General features: G+C 40.5%; 1 pseudogene; it reads left to right on the forward strand.

Annotated features, from left to right (window-relative positions):
* Positions 1 to 221: 221 nt before the first annotated feature.
* LOC139543636 (MORN repeat-containing protein 5-like) lies at positions 222 to 20631 on the forward strand (annotated as a pseudogene).
* Positions 20632 to 20721: the final 90 nt, after the last annotated feature.

Consider the following 20721-nt stretch of genomic DNA (forward strand, 5'->3'; position numbering starts at 1 on the left):
CCCAATGAATATAGTTGCTCACGAATGTTTGATCTTGAACAGAACTTACAACATCAATCAACATGTCTCAATCAAAAATGTACAGAAAAGAGTGGGAGTCTGTACCTTAATGTCAAATCATATTTTTTGCCGAGATGGCCAGTCAATTTGAGTAACGTTAATGTGTATTCTACGTAATGACGCAGTTTTACGTTATCACGCAATGACATCACAACGTAATTTAGCAACTTTTAACAACAAATCAACCTGGCTCTAGCAACTTACCCTGAAAATTTGTTGGCAACACTGACCAGACAGCTATTAGCTAAACTAACCCCAGTTGTTCTATGTAGCTTTTAATAAAATAACACATATGGAGTTCACAGGTAGCAGTTACACTGGAATGGCAGGTAAAGAATGGCAGGTAAATTAATCACTATTTTTGTCGTAGAAATTTAGCAAATTGGTAAGTTAAGTGTCAAAATTGTAATGTTGGGAAGCTAGCTAGCTTGCACCAGTTCTTGCACAAGTTGAAGTTCATTGTTGTTCTCATCTCACCACTGGTGAATTAGATATGTAATTTGCTCTGTTCTTCAGGATGGAGGGAGAAGGAGAGTATAAATTCCCCACAGAGACAAGATATGTTGGGGAGATGAAGAATGGCATGTTCCATGGAAAAGGTGTACTCAATTTCCCAAATGGAAGCATATATGAAGGAACTTGGGAGAAAGGAATATCCAAACAGGTGTGTGTGTGTGTGTGTGTGTGTGTGTGTGTGTGTGTGTGTGTGTGTGTGTGTGTGTGTGTGTGTGTGTGTGTGTGGGGGGGGGTAGGTCTATGTGTGTGTTTCACATTGGTTATAGTGGACATTACATCTGGTCCCCTTTAGCAATGATATACATTAATTGTCGCAATTATTACGTTGCTATACCTCTCCCCCTACATGTGCTCTCTGCATGCTCCACACAGGAAATACATTCCTTTTTGGTCAACAGTTCATTCATGCGTATCTCAGCCATAATAGTAGCCAGTTCGATTATTATCATGATTACTACGCTCCATTAGACATGATCTAGCAAGCAAGCAAGCCCATGACCAAACACACCTTACTCCGAGCCAGCGCAGACCCTTTGTTCATGGTAAAAACTCCACAGGATATGGAACATAGCCTCGATCTCTTAACAAATGATGCATGATTAAAAGACAATTCAACCATATTGACATAGGCCTATGTTGTGGTAAAATGTAATTCCCCAATCCAAACACAAGTTTGTCTCTTTTTTGCCTAATATCCCTCTTTTGCCATTAGATGCAAGTTTCAAGTTTATGACTGAATATAAACAGTTTGATGCAGGGTACTACAGTGTTTAAAATCACTGAAACTACAAAGTGTTTAATCCACAGGGTAAGTATACTTTCTCTGATGGACTGGAGTACCAAGAGAAGGACTGGGAGTTTTGTGATGGCTATGACAGACAGTTCTACACTGAGAGGTGCAATGGACTCAAACCTGCAGGTAAACTTTAGCTTATTTTTCTGTGAAATTCTTCCAGAGGGTGTATATGAACAGATTTTAATAAGCTTTAATGGTGCTAAAACAGTGTCGGTTCCTCTTTAATATAAGCAGACTAAATCCTCAAATCCTTAAAAGTGGCAATATGTAACTTTTTGGGGGACCTGACCAAATTCTCATAGAAATGTGAGTTGTAGATATCATTCTACTTGAAAGTCTAAGAAACAGTATATCTGTTCTATGTGCACCATTTCTATACTTCCCGTTCTTAAGTTTTGTTTTTGCGTCTTTTACTTTCGGTTTTGTACATCAGCTTCAAACAGCTGAAACAACAATCATTTTGGTTATCGAAAATATATTTCACAGTGGTTTAGATGGTACAATGATTCTCTACACCAGCTTATTTTGTCACATGAACTGAAATTAGGGGAGCTATTAGAGTTTTAGCAACCAGGAAAAGGCGGAGCGATTTCTGCATAGTGCAACTTTATTTAAAGAATTAGGGTAATCATCTATTTAGTCTCTATACCATAGCAATGGAATATAATATATTATCTCAATGGTTTTTACCGCAATCTGTCTTTTTTTTCTTAAATTAGGTCACTTCATTTGTTGTTGTTTGTCTCAATACATATAACCAGTCACTTACTCTCTGTCTATCTGACCTGGCAGGGGAGTCTCAGCTGACAGACCTTGACTCATTGCGTGTCATCCCAGATGGCTGCTATGACTGTGGGGATGGATTCTACGACCCCAACGCCAGGGTCGTCACTGACTATGAGCATCACTTTCTCAGAAACGCAGGTGAGTGGAGACTGTTGGAGCTCACTTCAAGGTTTTTGTGAGAACAGATCCTGGTGTCTTGTATCACATATGTTTCTGACCTCCAGCTCATTAGAGCTCAGAGAGCGTGCCACCTTGTCTCCATTACAATTTGACTTCGACATATGTCTTTCTTATCTAATTGTTGGGCCTTTCAAAGTAAAATGTATTCCTTTATCATAATGTTCAGGGTAGATATTAACCCATGAGTAAGCGTCGGCCACCGGGGAAACATTTGATACTAAACTGAAAAATTACTATACTGGTGGATTACTCAGATTCTCTAATATAGTAGATTATTTTAGTCAGATACTTTGCTGAGGCAGCCTAATTACCCTATAACTCATCATCTGCTGGTCCTCTCAGCCAAGCTTGCCTCTCCACTGCAGTCATTTTAGTTTTCTTTTCAAAGGGAAAATGTAAAACACATTTTTTCCACCCATTGAGTGCCCAATGTGGGATCTTTGATTTGAAGGCAATGAGGTATGTCAGGTTTTCCGATAGCAATTCCAATACCCGTGCCAGTTTTTCATAGTTTTGCATCACCAGACAATGTCATGGTTTAGGAATGGTTATGGATCTAGTCGTATCTCTGTGAATGGGATGCATGGTGCATTATGGGAGACGGCCCAGCTGTCATGTCCTGTGAAATAATAGACATACTGTATGCTATCTTTTGGCATAGGTTGCAGCCAAGTCAGCATTCTTTGGAAACAGTGAGTGTAGCTTAGCCTATACATACACATACAAGAACTGAAAAACAAATTATGATATGAACATTTATATTTATGATTGTCTTTGATTAGCACACCACAAACAAAGTGTGTAAATTTGGATGATCGCTGACAGGCAGACAGCGGCCTATGATTTACAAGTGGTCCCAGCCAAACATAATACATATAAGAATCCGCATATTAATCACTATGTGATCCGGAGCATGTAAATCTAATTCATGTGTATAGACAAAAACAGACGAAGAGATGCACATCCTGAACAGATGTCTTGAACATACTGTATGTAATAAGAATTATGTTCCCGATTTTCCTCGCTTTGGGTCCTTCATAACAGTTCTGCTATTGATCAATGAAACAGAGGGAAAGAAAGGTAGAGTTGAGGAGAAAAATAGGAGGAGCTTTAAAAACAATACTGTTGTTCCAATAGTCTGATTCAGATTAATTAGGTCTGTCTGCTGTTTGTTCTGTGATTTTGCACAGGACATATATAATTCATTTTGCACTGATTTGTGATTTCAAACTCAACATTATAAATCTCTCAGATACATTATCATCTCCTAGATGGATTATTGGCCCCTTATCCAGACACTTCTATAGTGCATAATTAAAAATGTAATCTGCATATGTTTTTTTTAATGGCAACATCCAGTGTTTGTGTAAGAGGAACTGTGTACGAGTGGGATCATTGGGCTTCGGGCCCATATGACGTGACGAGGAACACTGTGTGTCCTCTGGATTTATTTTCATCTCTGAGAGGTTGAAGGTACATTTGTCAAAATGGGTGTGAAGACGGAATTTATTGCCAATGGCTTCCGTCCAGGAAGGAGGAGAGCAGAGGGTCCCGGCACTTACTGGACGTCCAGAGGAACTGCTCTCCCTGCGGGGACTACGTGTTTTGAGGAGGAGAGGAAAGAGTGCACTCACAGCTGTGGTACAGGACAGAAGAAGGGTTGTGTGCCAAATGGCACCCTATTTCCTATATAGTGCACCACTTTGTGCACTATATAGGGAATTGGGTGATTATTTGGGACACAATCAAGAACAGAAGGGGAAGATAAGAGGCAGGGGTAAAAGGGCAGGGGGACGGGGGAGCGGAGCAGGGCCCTCAGCCCAGAGAGCTGCTGCTGGGCCGGGAAGGAAGAGTCAGGGAAATGCCCAGGCTTTGGGCCAAGACTTGAGAAGAAGTACAAAAGCAGATGGGAGGAAGCCCTGAGGAGGAATCTCTAAGTCTTCACAGCAGCGGAGGAGGGGCGGGGCGAGACAGATCATCTGGATGTGACCCAGCATCTCTCAGGTCGGTCCAGTCCGGGAGTGGAGTGGTGGCGCCATGGCGCGGGTGGAAAAAAGGAGTGTCCCCGTCCACCTGACTGTCAACCAACGCCACATGGAGCCCACTGCTGCCTGCCTCCCAGGTATAATCGACTGTGTCGTTGTATCCTCCTCTTTACCCTTCCCTACTCTCCCCTGTCCTGGCAACACACACACAAACACACCCCAGCACTGCTCTGTCTCCAAAAATAAACAACCTAGGAATCACAGATAGAAATCAAAAGAAAGCTTGAGACTTTTGTAAATGAAAGGTACTTTTCCTGAAACCATCGGAACACCATTCATAGTTGGAATTCGAATGAGTGCTTCTAATTCTATGAGGCCATAGGGGTATTTCAAGGGGAAGTGTAGGACACTGGAGGCTTTGTAATCTGAAGACTGCTGTTGCCAAAGCCAAGCCCCCATCATTATCTTGATCATGTGTAATAACACTGGCTAGGAGAGCCTTGTGTATGTACGAGGTTTAGGAACTTCACAGAGCGTCTTGCATGGAGCAAACCGCACAGAGCCGAGGTGGCAGGCAGGCAGGCAGTGATCGACTGACATCCCAGCTAACAACAAGCGTTCCCGCAACTTTAGAACATTTTCCCTAAAGAGTTTCATTAGTTCATTAACTAACGTTTTTATAAGAATATTCCTCTGCTGCAAGGAATATTTCAAAGAGACCATTCCCTTAATGCCAGCAGCATACCACTGCTGGCTTGCCTCTGAAGCTAAGCAGAGTTGGTCCTGGTCAGTCTCTGGATGGGAGATCAGATACTGTTGGAGGGCCAGTAGAGGACACTCTCCCTTTGGTCTAAGTCGATCTCAATGCCCCACCACCTTTTTATTTAGTTTTGTCATTTTTATTTTTCAGAGGGTGGTTACAGGTACAAAGAAAATCTAATAAATGCATATAAAGATAACCCTGATCCATTCACCCCCTCAGTCCCCATCCACCCGCCCGCTTCCTCCCTCTCCCCATCCAGAAACCATGCTTCCCACTCCTCCATGCACTTTATTATTTATTTCATAACTTTGCCCCAGAAGCATTTAACTACAGGGCACTCCCACATCATATGAAGGAATATGCTTACCTGATTTAGGTGACTCAGTGAGCACTTGGGAGTTGGGGACAATTTCATCATAAAACATTTCCTGGGTGTTAAATACAGTCTGAACAAACTTGAAATGTATAAATTGATGGTTTGGATTATGGGATGCCAGGGTTATATTTTTCACACATTCTGTTCCATTTAAAGCATGGAACAGATTAAATTAAATCTGTAGACCATACTTCTTTAATGGCTATCTCAGATATTATGTTTAGATATTATAGAGATCAGTCCTTTCGGGAGCCCAGATAATTTATTTATAAATCCCATCAATGGATGTTTCGGTAGTTGGGTTTCCCAAGGGACTCCATAGGCCAGCATTGCTGACCTAAGTTCTAAATGTAGAAAAAAGGAGTTGCCCGTTAATGTGTATTTCAAATCTTGGAATGTTCTCAAACCATTACTGTCCATGATATTGGTAAGGGTACAGATTGGACGATTGGGGGGTTCCAAAGGCTGCCCTCCAGATCGCAAGCCATTATTATGAAATATTGGAGTATGGGCATATCACTGAAGAGATATATTAAAACTTTTTTGGGATAGGGGGCAGCATTTCCACTTTTGGATGAATAGCGTGCCCAGAGTGAACTGCCTCCTACTCTGTCCCAGATGCTAATATATGCATAGTAGTATTACTATTGGATAGAAAACACTCTGAAGTTTCTAAAACTGTTTGAATGATGTCTGTGAGTATAACAGAACTCATATGGCAGGCGAAAACCTGAGAAAAATCCAACCAGGAAGTGGGATATCTGAGGTTGGTCGATTTTCAAATCAGACCCTATTGAATGCACAGTAGGATATGGATCTGTTTGCACTTCCTACGGCTTCCACTAGATGTCAACAGTCTGTAGAACCTTGAATGAGGCTTCTACTGTGATGTGGAGCCGGATGGGAGCTGTTTGAGTCAGTGGTCTGGCAGAGAGCCAGGTCCTGGTCACGCGCATTTCACATGATAGGGACCTGCGTTCCATTGCTTCTCTACAGACAAAGGAATTCTCCGGTTGGAACGTTATTGAATATTTATGATAACAACATCCTAAAGATTGATTCTATACTTAGTTTGACAAGTTTCTTCGACCTGTAATATAACTTTTGAAGTTTTCGTCCGAGGTTCGGCTGGACCTACACGAGTGTTTAGATATGTGTACTAAACGTACTAACAAAAGTAGCTACTTGGACATAAATAATGGACATTATCGAACAAAACAACAATTTATTGTGGAACTACGATTCCTGGGAGTGCATTCTGATGAATATCATCAAAGGTAAGGGAATATTTATAATGTAATTTCTGATTTCTGTTGACTCCAACATGGCGGAGAATTTTTTTTTCTTTTTTTTCTGAGCGCCGTCTCAGATTATTGCATGGTTTGCTTTTTCCGTAAAGTTTTTTTGAAATCTGACACAGCATTTGCATTAAGAACAAGTGTAGCTTTAATTCTATGTAAAACATGTATCTTTCATCAAAGTTTATAATGAGTATTTATGTTATTTGACGTGGCTCTCTGCAATTTCTCCGAATATTTTGGAGGCATTTCTGAACATGGCGCCAATGTAAACTGAGGTTTTTGGATATAAATATTAACTTTATCGAACAAAACATATGTATTGTGTAACATGAAGTCCTATGAGTGTCATCTGATGAAGATCATCAAAGGTTAGTGATTAATTCTATCTCTATTTCTGCTTTTTGTGACTCCTGTCTTTGGCTGGAAAAATGGCTGTGTTTTTTTGACTTGGCGGTGATCTAACATAATCATATGTTGTGCTTTCGCTGTAAAGCATTTTTAAAATCGGACACAATGGGTAGATTAACAAGATTTTTATCTTTCATTTGCCGTATTGGACTTGTTAATGTGTGAAAGTTACATATTTAAAAATATATATATTTGAATTTCCTGCACTGCCTTTTCAGCGGAATGTTGTCGAGGGGTTCCGCTAGCGGAACGCCTGTCCTGGAAAGGTTTTAAGGGATATATCACTGAAGACCATCTCTTCCAGGGCAATAGGAGACACTATACACTATATTTCTCTCGATACTCAGCCAGGGGGCAGGAGCATCTAAACCAATATTAGGATGGGGCAAAATGCTAGAGCCTGGAAATACAACTTAAAGCTGCAATATGTAACTTTTTCGGCGTCCCGACCAAATTCACATGGAATAGATCTGTCATTCTCATTGAAAGCAAGTCTAAGAAGCAATTCTTAAGTTTAGTTTCTGCGTCTTCTACTTTCATTTTGTACACCAACTTCAATCAGTCCCCTTTGAGTTTGCCTAAAGGCACCTAAACGACTCAGACCATGAGAAACAAGATTCTCTGGTCTGATTGAACTCTTTGGCCTGAATGCCAAGCGTCACATCTGGAGGAAACCTGGCACCATCCCTACGGTGAAATATGGTGTTTGCAGCATCATTCTGTAGGGATGTTTTTTAGCGGCAGGTACTGGGAGACTAGTCAGGATCGAGGGAAAGATCAACGGAGCAAAGTATAGAGAAACCCTTGATGAAAACCTGCTCCAGAGTGCGCAGGACCTAAGACTGGGGCGAAGGTTCATCTTCCAACAGGACAACGACCCTAAGCACACAGCCAAGACAACACAAGAGTGGCTTTGGGACAAGTCTCTGAATGTCTTTGAGGGGCCCAGCCATAGCCCGAACTTGAACCCGATCAAAGATCTCTGGAGAGACCTGAAAATAGTTGTGCAGCTACACTCCCCATCCAACCTGACAGAGCTTGAGAGGATCTGCAGAGAACAATGGGAGAAACTCCCCAAATACAGGTGTGCCAAGCTTGTAGCGTCATACCCAAGAAAACTCGAGGCTGTAAACGGTGCCAAAGGTGCTTCAGCAAAGTACTGAATAAAGGGTCTGAATACTTGATTTGTTTTTACAAAAATAAATAAAACCTGTTTTTACTTTGTCATTATGGTGTATTGTGTTTAGATTGATTAGGAAATGTAATCCATTTGAGAATAAGGCTGTAATGTTACAAAATTAATACTTTCCGAAGGCACTGTAGGCCTCTACGAGTCTGTATGCTGGAAAACCTTGGTTGCGTGTGAATTGTAGTTGGTCTTAGATTTGTCCGGCATGTCAAAATGGCGTTACTGTCTGTCCCAATAACCAGATGGCATTCAGTTAATTCTAACAATATGCTGTTCATAGAATTTTAAAAAACACAGGATCATATGAATTTGGAGCATACACATTAATAAAGGCAATTTTCATTCCATTATCGATACATTTAAGGAAAGTGATTCTGCCTTTTTGGTATTCCCCTTTAATCAAGATGGTAATTTTGAGTTTCTTATGTATCATTATTAGTGCTGAGCGATTTAACCTAAATTTCGATAATGTTTATTTTTTTAAACAACTAACTGACCAAAGTCTGTTCAATTATTTGAATTCCATTTCCTTCATTTTTTTTCTGTGAGCTCAATGCGCACATCAGTTTCTCGAGAGATAAATCAGATCCAGCCTGAACTGTGAGGTTGTAGTTTCTGACAGGCCACCTTTCTACATAGTGTAATGAAACGGCAGAGAGCAGGTCTCGAACCCTCGACCTTCTAGCCCGAAGTCCAGCGCGCTATCGACTGTGCCGCAAAAGCATGCTCGTGCAGCAGAGTCGATTTCCGAGCTTATAAACCCAGGGTCGTTATACTACTCCCTCCTTTTCAAAGAGCGCGTCCTCGCGCTAGCTTGCGACTCTACATCTTACAGGAACGCGCTCACCAGCCAAGCACACGCACTGTCGTGGATGCAAGGTCCGATCACTTCTGACACCAATGTAATGAAACAGCAGGGAGCAGATCTCGAACACTCGACCTTCTAGCCCGAAGTCCAGCGCGCTATCGACTGTGCCGCAAAAGCATGCTCGTGCGGCAGAGTCGATTTCCACGCTTATAAACCATGGGTCGTTACAATAGTTTAGTGCATTAATAAACATGGTAATTAACTACAGTCGTGGCCAAAAGAGAATGACACAAATATTAATTTCCACAAAGTTTGCTGCTTCAGTGTCTTTAGATATTTTTTTTCAGATGTTACTATGGAATACTGAAGTATAATTACAAGCATTTCATAAGTGTCAAAGGTTTTTATTGACAATTACATGAAGTTAATGCAAAGAGTCAATATTTGCAGTGTTGACCCTTCTTTTTCAAGACCTCTGCAATCCGCCCTGGCATGCTGTCAATTAACTTCTGGGCCACATCCTGACTGATGGCAGCCCATTCTTGCATAATCAATGCTTGGAGTTTGTCAGAATTTGTGGGTTCTTGTTTGTCCACCCGTCTCTTGAGGATTGACCACAAGTTCTCAATGGGATTAAGGTCTGGGGAGTTTCCTGGCCATGGACCCAAAATATCAATGTTTTGTTCCCCGAGCCACTTAGTTATCACTTTTGCCTTATGGCAAGGTGCTCCATCATGCTGGAAAATGTATTGTTCGTCACCAAACTGTTCATGGATGGTTGGGAGAAGTTGCTCTCGGAGGATGTGTTGGTACCATTCTTTATTCATGGCTGTGTTCTTAGGCAAAATTGTGAGTGAGCCCACTCCCTTGGCTGAGAAGCAACCCCACACATGAATGGTCTCAGGATGCTTTACTGTTGGCATGACACAGGACTGATGGTAGCGATCACCTTGTCTTCTCCGGACAAGCTTTTTTCCGGATACCCCAAACAATCGGAAAGGGGATTCATCAGAGAAAATGACTTTACTCCAGTCCTCAGCAGTCCAATCCCTGTACCTTTTGCAGAATATCAGTCTGTCCCTGATGTTTTTCCTGGAGAGAAGTGGCTTCATTGCTGCTCTTCTTGACACCAGGCCATTCTCCAAAAGTCTTCGCATCACTGTGCGTGCAGATGCACTCACACCTGCCTGCTGCCATTCCTGAGCAAGTTCTGTACTAGTGGTGCCCCGATCCCGCAGCTGAATCAACTTTGGGAGACGGTCCTGGCGCTTGCTGGACGTTCTTGGGTGCCCTGAAGCCTTCTTCACAATAATTGAACCGCTCTCCTCGAAGTTCTTGATGATCCGATAAATGGTTGATTGTTACCTGCAAGGAAACACGTGCCGTCATTATTGCTTTGCACAAAAAGGGCTTCACAGGCAAGGATATTGCTTCCAGTAAGATTGCACCTAATCTTACTGTGCAATCTTACTGGAAGCAATACCCTTGCCTGTGAAGCCCTTTTTGTGCAAAGCAATAATGACGGCACGTGTTTCCTTGCAGGTAACAATGGTTGACAGAAGAAGAACAATGATTCCAAGCACCACCCTCCTTTTGAAGATTCCAGTCTGTTATTCGAACTCATTCAGCATGACAGAGTGGTCTCCAGCCTTGTCCTCGTCAACACTCACACCTGTGTTAACGAGAGAATCGCTGACATGTCAGCTGGTCCTTTTGTGGCAGGGCTGACATGCAGTGGAAATGTTTTTTGGGGATTCAGTTCATTTGCATGGCAAAGAGGTACTTTCATTCATCTGATCACTCTTCATAACATTCTGGAGAATGCAAATTGCCATCATACAAACTGATGTAGCCGACTTTGACACAAATATACATTTTCATTCTCAACTTTTGGCCACGACTGTACAATAACAACAATCCATTGTGCATCTACTTGTCCGATCTGTTTCTTTTACGCCTGCAACAGAAGAGAGAATAATGCACGATCGTGAGGTGATGTCGAGAGCAGCTGTTTCGTGAGGTATCTCTTCCTGAAAATACACGATCTAAGTGATTTGATAGTTGGTATTCAGCAGTTATAAAAAGTATGCCTTATTTACATTGAAGAACTACAAAATAGTGATTTTTGTCAGACATCATAGGCAGCAGCTCTATAGAGATGAAATTATTACTTCGAATGAAATAATTAAGTAATCAAATAAAACATTTAATATACACAACTGTAACGACTTTCCTCTTCTGACGAGGAGTAAGAGATATCGGACCAATGTGCAGCGTGGTAAGTGTCCATTTTAATATATAAAACTGAACACTACAAAAATGTGAAATAACAAACGAAAATCGAAACAGTCCCGTATGGTGCAAACACAGACACAGGAAACAACAACCCACAAAACACAAAGGAAAACAGGCTACCTAAATATGGCTCCCAATCAGAGACAACGACTGACACCTGCCTCTGATTGACCATACTAGGCCAAACACATAGAAATAGAACAACAGAACAAAACATAGAAAAACAACATAGAATGCCCACCCAAACTCACACTCTGACCAAACTAAAATAAAGACAGAAAAAAGGAACTAAGGTCAGAACGTGACACACAACAACTAAATTATTTGATTAAAGTTAAGTAATGTGAAAAGCAGTAATGGGCAGTCACTGCCATCATGGACTTTTATTAATTGTTTTATTAAATAATCGAAACCTAAAACGTGATTATTTTTTCATATTCGAAACGAAACCAAACCGACCTCAAAAAGCACTAATCGCTCAGCACTAATCATTATGATTACATCTTTAGTTTATTTTTGGGGCTGATGAAAAAGCAGCCAGTTTGTACAAATGGTTCTCTATTCTATGTGCGTCCTTTTGGAGCAGGTGTGTTTCTTAGTGCATTGCTATATCAATATAGTTTCTTGCTAGGATATAAAGACAGCTTAGTTTAGGCCTTTAAAAATATATATGTAGTGTTCAAGTAGAACTGACAGCGTTTTAACGACTTTGCAGATATGGAACAAACAGACAATCATAATCGGTCAAATCAAATTCCCAGTTTATGCTACAAAACCAACTTCATAAGAGGTTTTAAAATAGGTTCTATTTGACTCAACATTCCATGACGTACACTAAGGCATTGTTGGCAGAATAGATGGATACTTTGTTGGCAGAATAGATGGATACTTTGTTGGCAGAATAGATAGATGCAGTTCAATGCATGATTCATATAATTCACCAATACTTTTCTTGGTAGTCCAACAAATATTGCTATCAGGTTGTAAGTAACAGCTGGCCTGGTACATTGTTTGCTGCCTCAATTCGGCATGCACTGTTTCAGTTTCAACGACTCAATATTTTGGACAAAAACGGAGTGTCTGTCTGTGAATGTCAATACAATAAAACTAGCAATGGCAATGATCACACGTCAGTCATAACATAGCTAATAGGGTGGCGTATCTATTTATGTAGCAAGCTAAAAACACGGAGCCTAAGGTTAGCTAGATAGCTAGCTGCTAGGAGGATGTCATGTCATTGGTGAGTGACTGACTTTTTCCCCTCATATAGTTTTTCAGTGACTATACACATCTAGAGATGCAGGTGTCATTTGGTTAGCTTGAACGAGAACTTGAACGACTGTTATAACCAGTTAGCATATCTCTTGAGTTCGCAAATTCACTCTGGCTATCTACTCCAATTTAAGAGCGCTCTTGTCTGACTGTGCCAGAGCGCAGAATAACTGATGAATTTACGCAACACCCGCTGAATATGGTCAGTAAACGTAGGCAAAACAATAGTTAGTCACGAACACTCTAGATAACATGTAAACAGCCTAGCTAACCAGCTCTGCTAGGGCGAGTAAAATGGTCAGAGTCAGGTGTTCTCTCATTTTTGTCTGGAAGTAGCTAGCTAGCAAGCTAGTGTTGAGGACAGGTGATCTCACACTAGCCAACTTTAGCCAGGCAGGTAAACTGCAGAAGGACATGCAAGCTACAATTCCCCATTGTTTATCAGGGCAATTTTGACAGCCAACTAGCTGAAAAAGTTTGAGAGGGTTTATCTAACGTTTCTTCATTATATTTTAGCTCATGTTGCTCGGGCTAGAATTAGTTGTTGATCTTGTCGTTGATGTGGATAATTGAGGGAAATGGAGCCTACCATTTCATGGTTGTTTGAGCAATAGGACTGTAATGTTTCCAAATGTAAGAGGACTCCCATGGTATTGACATATTTGCAGAAATCCATTCAGGTGTATGTTTTGGCGAATGCCAAGTCGCGCTGTTGCAACTGCCTGTGTAACGGATGTGAAATGGCTAGCTAGTTAGCGGTGGTGCGCGCTAATAGCGTTTCAATCGGTTACGTCAGTCGCGTTGAGACCTTGAAGTAGTGGTTCCCCTTGCTCTGCAAGTGCCGCGGCTTTTGTGGAGCGATGGGTAACGACGCTTCGTGGGTGTCAGTTGTTGATGTGTGCAGAGGGTCCCTGGGTCGGGACGAGGGGACGCCATAAAGTTAAACTGTTACACCTGTAAACACACAGTCCAGTTCAAATTGAATGATGGCAGGCCCTTGTAGCAAATGGGTTATTTGCGTAAAGGCCTATTGCGTAAAGGCCTATTGTAGCTCTGATTTGCTATGGTGCACCGGTCTGCATAGACTCTGGTTCTGGATGAGACAGATGTTTTATTTACTGCAGTGTCTATTAACTGTCCAAATGCACGGACGGTTTCCCACTCTATATTGCTGTAGAATTTTCACAAATGCCTTAGTATACTAATTCCCAAACGTTCTAAGAATTTATGAAAATGTGAAAATGACCATACAGTATGGGAACATATTCTTCCTGGAGGTGTATATGAACAGATATTAATACGATTTTATGTCGCTAAAATGCTGTCAGTTACACTTTAATGATGTCATTATTATCTTTGATATAAAGCCCATGGATGTGAAACAAAAAGCAGGACCCACAGGGAAACCCACCCATTGGTCGTTTCCCACCCGGTTCCCCCCGCCCTGCACTATCATAACAGGGTTGAAGCATAGTGGTGAGTGTGAGCCTGATCTATGAAATTTCAAAAGCAGCATATTTGTTTTATGGTCTTAAGGTATTGAGAAAAAGATATAAAGTAAAACATAAAATGATTAACCATTTACCCCTTCAGACCTTTAAATGTAAGTTTGCAGACGTCATAAATTAGGGTGGGTAATGATGGGGGGGAAAGTAGGCTAAATATAGGAACAGAAATGCAAGCGTAAACAATGAAATATCCTCATTATTATTATTATGAGCAATATGCTCTAAATGACCTTAAACATAGGAAGAAGAGGAAAAACACAAGCAAAATCAATTCAGTGGAAGACTATATGGGACTGGTCATCTATCCTAAACAGTTTAACCCATAGGGATGCAATGTGCTGTTAAATTGAACTCACACAGAACGTAGTTACCATGTTCTCAGAACATAAGAAATGGGAACGTTGCAAGAAAATGTATGTGTTTTGCTTTTGGAGGGTTAGGAGAATATGCCATCAACGTCCCACCAAACATACTCAGAACATGTTTGCCATGTTCTCAGAACATAGGATATCAATGTTCTAGACACGTAAATGTTCTAGAGGGCAATATTCCATCAACGTCCCACCAAACATACACAACATGGTTGCCATGTTCTCAGAATATAAGATATCAATGTTCAAGACATGTTTCATGGGAACGTTGCAGGAACATTCTGTGTATCAGTTGTCAGGACGTCACCTGATGGTCCCAAAGAAATGTCCCCCCCCCCCCCAAAACAAGTTGAGTTACACATCATGCCTTTTTACTTTTGCAGAGCCAATGATAAACCAATAAACCACATCCATTCATAGCTCTTTGTCTGTTGGCAAGGTTAGGGATACACACACACAGTGCATTTAACACAGTGTTTTCAACTTACATATTTGAAATACTTTGACATAGATGATTAGATTGTGCATGTTCAGAAAACCTCCCTGATCTTTGTGGTTGAATCTGTGTTTGAAATTCACTGCTCGACTGAGGGATAATTGTATGTGTGAGGTACAGAGATGAGGCAGTCAATTAAAAATCATGTTAAACACTATTATTGCACAGAGAGTGAGACCATGCAACTTATTATGTGACTTGTTAAACAAATTTTTACTCCTGAACTTATTTAGGCTTGCAAAAACAAAGGGATTGAATACTTATTGACTCAAAACATTTCAGCTTTTCATTTTAATTCATTTGTAAAATGCGGTATTGTGTGTAGGCCAGTGACCCCAAAAAAATTCAATTTAATCCCGTTTTAAATTCAGGCTGTAACACAACAAAATGTGGAAAAAGTCAAGGGGTGTGAATACTTTCTGAAGGCACTGTAACTAGCTAGCATATTTACATCATCATTCACTATGATCAGCTGATGGCCACTCTTTTCCTGATGTCAATAATCTCATTGGTTTAGGAGTCAGTTGCACTAGCTTGCATACAATTTGTGATGAGTGAGTGTGTTACAGAAAATAAATAGGCCTATAAATGTTGAAATGTTGGCTACAGAGGCAGTTGGTATGTTTTGAATTTCAAGTTATGAATTATGAAATGTAATTAAATTGTTTGCTCTTTTTGAGGGTGGTGGCGAGTGGGTGCTTGCCCTTGTTTTTTAAATTTATTATTATTGCACCTGCCCCCCCCCCCCCCAAAGGTCTGCAAAGCCCTGTATCCCACTGCCAAGGAAAACACCCCCGGCTTGGGCTGCTGCCACTCTATTGTGAGTCAAGGTGTGCATCCCAAATGGCACCCTTTTCCCTATAAAGTGCACTAGTTTTGACTAGGGCTCATATGGCTCTGGTCAAAAGTAGTGCACTATAAGTAGCCTAGAGAATAGCGTGCCATTTGGGATGCAACCAAGCTGAAGCTTTTCCCAAAAGATACAATCAGTAATGTTCATGTTTACTGTAATATCACAGGGTCCTTTACTGAATCCTGAAACTATCTCCTCTCCAATTGTAAATCCACTAAGATTATTTTCATTCCAACAAATAACCTCTCCCAGAATAATGACAACTCCGACGTCAACTATATTCAGGCGTTAAGTAACTAACCTGGCTGGTTGGCTAATCTATTGGTCAAGCTGATCTGACAGGCATTACGTTAATTTAACGCTGTTAAGTGTTTCTGCTGCATTAGTTGAACGGAAACACTTTTTTTTTTAACAAGGAGCCATTATCGTTTCCCTTTTACATTGCTGCTCGTGGGTGAGCCTTTCTGTGAGAGAGTTTGGGTAACGAGTTATATCCAGTTATAGACACCACCGAACAGTCCCAGTAAGGGCCAGGGGGGGAAAGGCAGAATTAGTATGGGAAGACAACCAACAAGAAAATATTTGTAGCATTAATGTCATGTTTATGATGTGCTAACTGCCGTTTAATTAAGCAATAAGGCCCGAGGAGGTGTGGTATATTGTCAATATACAATGGCTAAGGGCTGTTCTTAGGCACAAAGCATACAGTTTTTAGTCATGGTATGTTGGCCATATACCACAAACCCCCGAGGTGCCTTATTGCTATTATAAACTGCTTACCAATGTAATTAGAACAGTAAAAAGTTTTGTTTTGTTGTAATACCTGTGGTATATGGTCTGATATACCACGGTTTTCAACCAAACAGCATTCAGGGCTCTCAAACCACCCAGTTTATAATATGCAATATAGTTTACATGTAGGGTGAAGTATGTATGACTGGGACACTTTTTGGTGTTTTTATGTTTGCTCCTTCTCAAGTAATGTTTATTTCAAGTAAGGTCTTGTTCACATTTTTTGGGATGAAACAACTTGATCATTTATCATTCAGCGGACGCTACAAACCCCTAAAACAACATCACACCCATACTTTTGCTAAAGCGTGTTGCTTTCGGTGTTATTGGGACAATTTAGTAAATTAACTGGGACACAATTTTTTTCATTAGTAATAAGTTTGTGTCCCATTTCACACTTGTTATGAACTCATCAAAAAGCCTTTGTAGATAACACACTCTGTTTTAAACATTTTGTGACAAACTTCTCCTTTCCTCGCCTTGTGTCCCTTTAATTCCTTCCACCATTGTCCGATGCTGCTTATTTGCTATATATAGCGTCTAAAATCGATTCAGAGCTGTTATGAACAACTAAAACAACATATTTCAATGTATTTTAGAATATCTAATGCAGGAAAGGTTTTTTAAATTGATTAAAGCTTAATTTGGTGCATTTGTTATAGCTGAAAAGTACTATAAATCAAATTTTCATAAAATATAACTGTTTACATGAATGGTTATTATATTTGAAAGAACTACCAATAACTATTCATTTTAACAAAGCTAGATTGTGGAATTATAATTGACAGTATGACAACATCATCATTGTAGCGCAAGGATTCATATGTATGGGGGTTGTTCATCAAATTTATTTATAAAGCCCTTCTTACATCAGCTGATATCTCAAAGTGCTGAGTTTCAACTGGTCACCCCATCTTGGGATCCTGACCACACACACTACAATGATTCCACACTAACCAAAACCATTTTTTCATGCACAGAACACATTCAGCAACAACCCAATACACATTTTTGTGGTTTGCAATATTACCATAGTACAGTACTCTAAAACACAAATGTACCACTAGGTTTACAACTAATGTCCCACTAATGCTGACATCACCCTTGTGTAAAATTTGTTTTTAACGTTCATCTTTTCTTTTTTTTACATGACAGTCGTGTAGACAAATGAACAAAACAATACAACCATGCAGGCTAAAATTATTTGAACCTGGTGGATAATATTTTTTATTATCCATTTATGATTATTTGTTTAACTAGTGTGTAGGCAAAATTATTTTCCCAATAATTAATATATCCAAATTAAAGCACCTAAACTATGTAGAGTATTATTTATAGAAGGCATTATTGCAGATTTTAAATAACAAATCCACAGTAGGCAAAGAATTTAAAAACACATGAAGTGTTAAATGTTTAGATTCTGAATTTCCATTTCTTTCAGATTGCATCGAACTATGGTGACCACCTGTGCCCTCAAATAGAATTGTATTAAGGTATCAATTTAGCATTGACTTAAACGCTCTGTGAAGCGATCACAATCCTAAGAGGGGAAATTACAGCAAAAATGAAAATGTGTGAATTCTATCTCATTACCATAAGCGCTCAGGGAAACGGTAATTGCAGTGCTAAGGCCTCGCCACCAACAGAAACCGGTGCAGAGGTATTAATTGGTTTAAAATAGTGATGAGATGTCCTTCTTGACGGTGACCTCCGTTGCAAAGAGGGGAGGCAACACAACGCGACAAAAATGATGGATAGCCTTAGTTTCGTATGCAGCTGCTGTGGTGCCTGGTGCGGATCCGGGCCAGGGCGCAACTGTGATTTTCAATTGCCGAACGCGTGAGCCAGGTAGAGTGGCGAGAGAGCCGACGGAGTGGCTGTTAGGACTATCGCAGGCAATTACACACAATCAGGCAAGAGCTTCAGACCTGTTTCCAACAATGGGCCCAGCGTACACTGTTCCACAGGGTGAGCACTCAAGTGTGTGCAGCTGCGACGCCCCGATTCAGTCCCAACAGAGAAGCTATAGCCTCCTAGGCTACCCCTTGATCTGCAATGATTAACTCATTTCAGTTTTAACGATATGAAAACCAATATATTATCTGTTTTTTTGGTAGTCGAGTCAACCTTGTAAAACTGTTTGTACATTTCTTTGGTGTGTGTGATTTAAAGAAGTTATTTTCTCCTAATTGTTACCTTGATTTGACGGAGATGTAAACGGGACTTAAGTTGAATGTATGTGTTCATTTCAAAAGCTCGAATAGAATGACAATGATATGCTGCTTCCAGTCCAGTGGCTTTTTCCCCCGTCTCCCTTGATTAAATGTTCAAATGTTTTTTATGAACTAGGCTATTAGAATAGGTTATTTGTTTATACTAGCCTTGTAGTTGTTAGAGGAATTTACCGTTTAAAAATTGTTTTAAAAGGTTGTTGCTTTATTCTGACCTTTTATGATCTTATTTATTATTCTGAAAATATTTTTATTTTCCTGCAGATGACTATGAACACGAGTGGATTGTGTCCACTTGTCGGAAGAGCTGGGACGAGATCGTTGGACATTCACCTGAAAACTAGGCCACATTTCAGAACTGGACATTGAGTTGCGGGCCTGAGCGAAAAAAATTAAAAGGCAGCTCGTTTATGGAATGTTCAACTGTGGTGCATACAGGCCTACCTGTGAATTATATTTAGTCAAATCTGAAATATCCTACATGTTCGTTTCTATTTTAAATAGGTTTAATTTGACCAGATGCATAAAAACAAAATAGGTAAGCCTATTTCAGATGCACAAAAACATAGTGAAGCACATGTGAGCTACTGAAATGAAATATGTGGAGGAAGTCATGCTAGAAGAATATACTCACTTAGTCAAGCATTTTCATGCAGTGTGAGAGGAAAAAACCCACCAATCCTTGATTTATAACTTGTAAAGCCAATTGTTTACTTGTAATGCTTGTCCTTAAATGTCCCTGCTCTGCTCTCTCTGCATGGTGCTGAAATGACTGTACTACCAGTGCAGGCCAATGTAATCAGTGTCAGATTGTTCTCTCAAGTGTCCTCGAAGACTCAGCAGCTTAATGGATGCAAATTAACATGAAATATGACTTCCTCTTATATAGGCTATGCAAGATATCCACCAGCACAATATACTGTTGCCGATAGGCTTTGTTCCAGTCAGTCTTCTATTTAGATGCTATACTATATTTCTCAATATAAGGCTTTGGATCCAGTAATTGCATTTTCTACTATAATGTTGTGCTGTAGTGTTTTTGCCCAGACAGACAAGCGTATATTTGTGAGTGAGACGTTTTAGTCTGTCTCGGCTAAAGCTGCCCTTTGAAACAGGACCTAGGTTAGAGGATCAATCTCATGATGCAGCCTGACAGTGACTTCCTGTCTGTGATGGCGCTCAGCTGGGCTTGCTGGACGAATCAGCTGCAGAGTGGTGGAGAAGAAGAGGGGAGGAGATGAGTCATTACTGCGCACACTGACCCATGAAGAACCCGCCAGCTCAGCCATCGGCCTGTGATTGCTTCCTGCCCAGCGCCGGGCACGCACACTTTTACACACACACACACACAAATTGACACACCGAGACATGCAAGTATGTATGCACACACACAACCAGGTACGCACCGGACATACCATAAAACTTCAAATAATAGCCCAGGCGTTTATTTGCTTTTCAATCACTGAACACAACCGCCAGGTGTCTATTTCCTTAATGCACACAGCTTTTGCTCAGAAAAATGTTGTGAAGTCTACCATACTGTTTATTATGACCGGTATAAACATTATAATAACAAACCCATTGCTCTTTATCTACTTTTGAGCAATCTCAATGGTACTCAATAAAGTTCACTCCTAAACAATAACTTTAGACCCAGCATTTATTTGAAACAGGCGTTTATTGTTTGACAACGTGTGCCGATTTATTGGCTATTAAGTGAGACAGGCAGCTATTT

This window comes from Salvelinus alpinus, chromosome 18 (genome assembly GCF_045679555.1).
Source record: "Salvelinus alpinus chromosome 18, SLU_Salpinus.1, whole genome shotgun sequence".
NCBI lineage: Eukaryota > Metazoa > Chordata > Actinopteri > Salmoniformes > Salmonidae > Salvelinus > Salvelinus alpinus.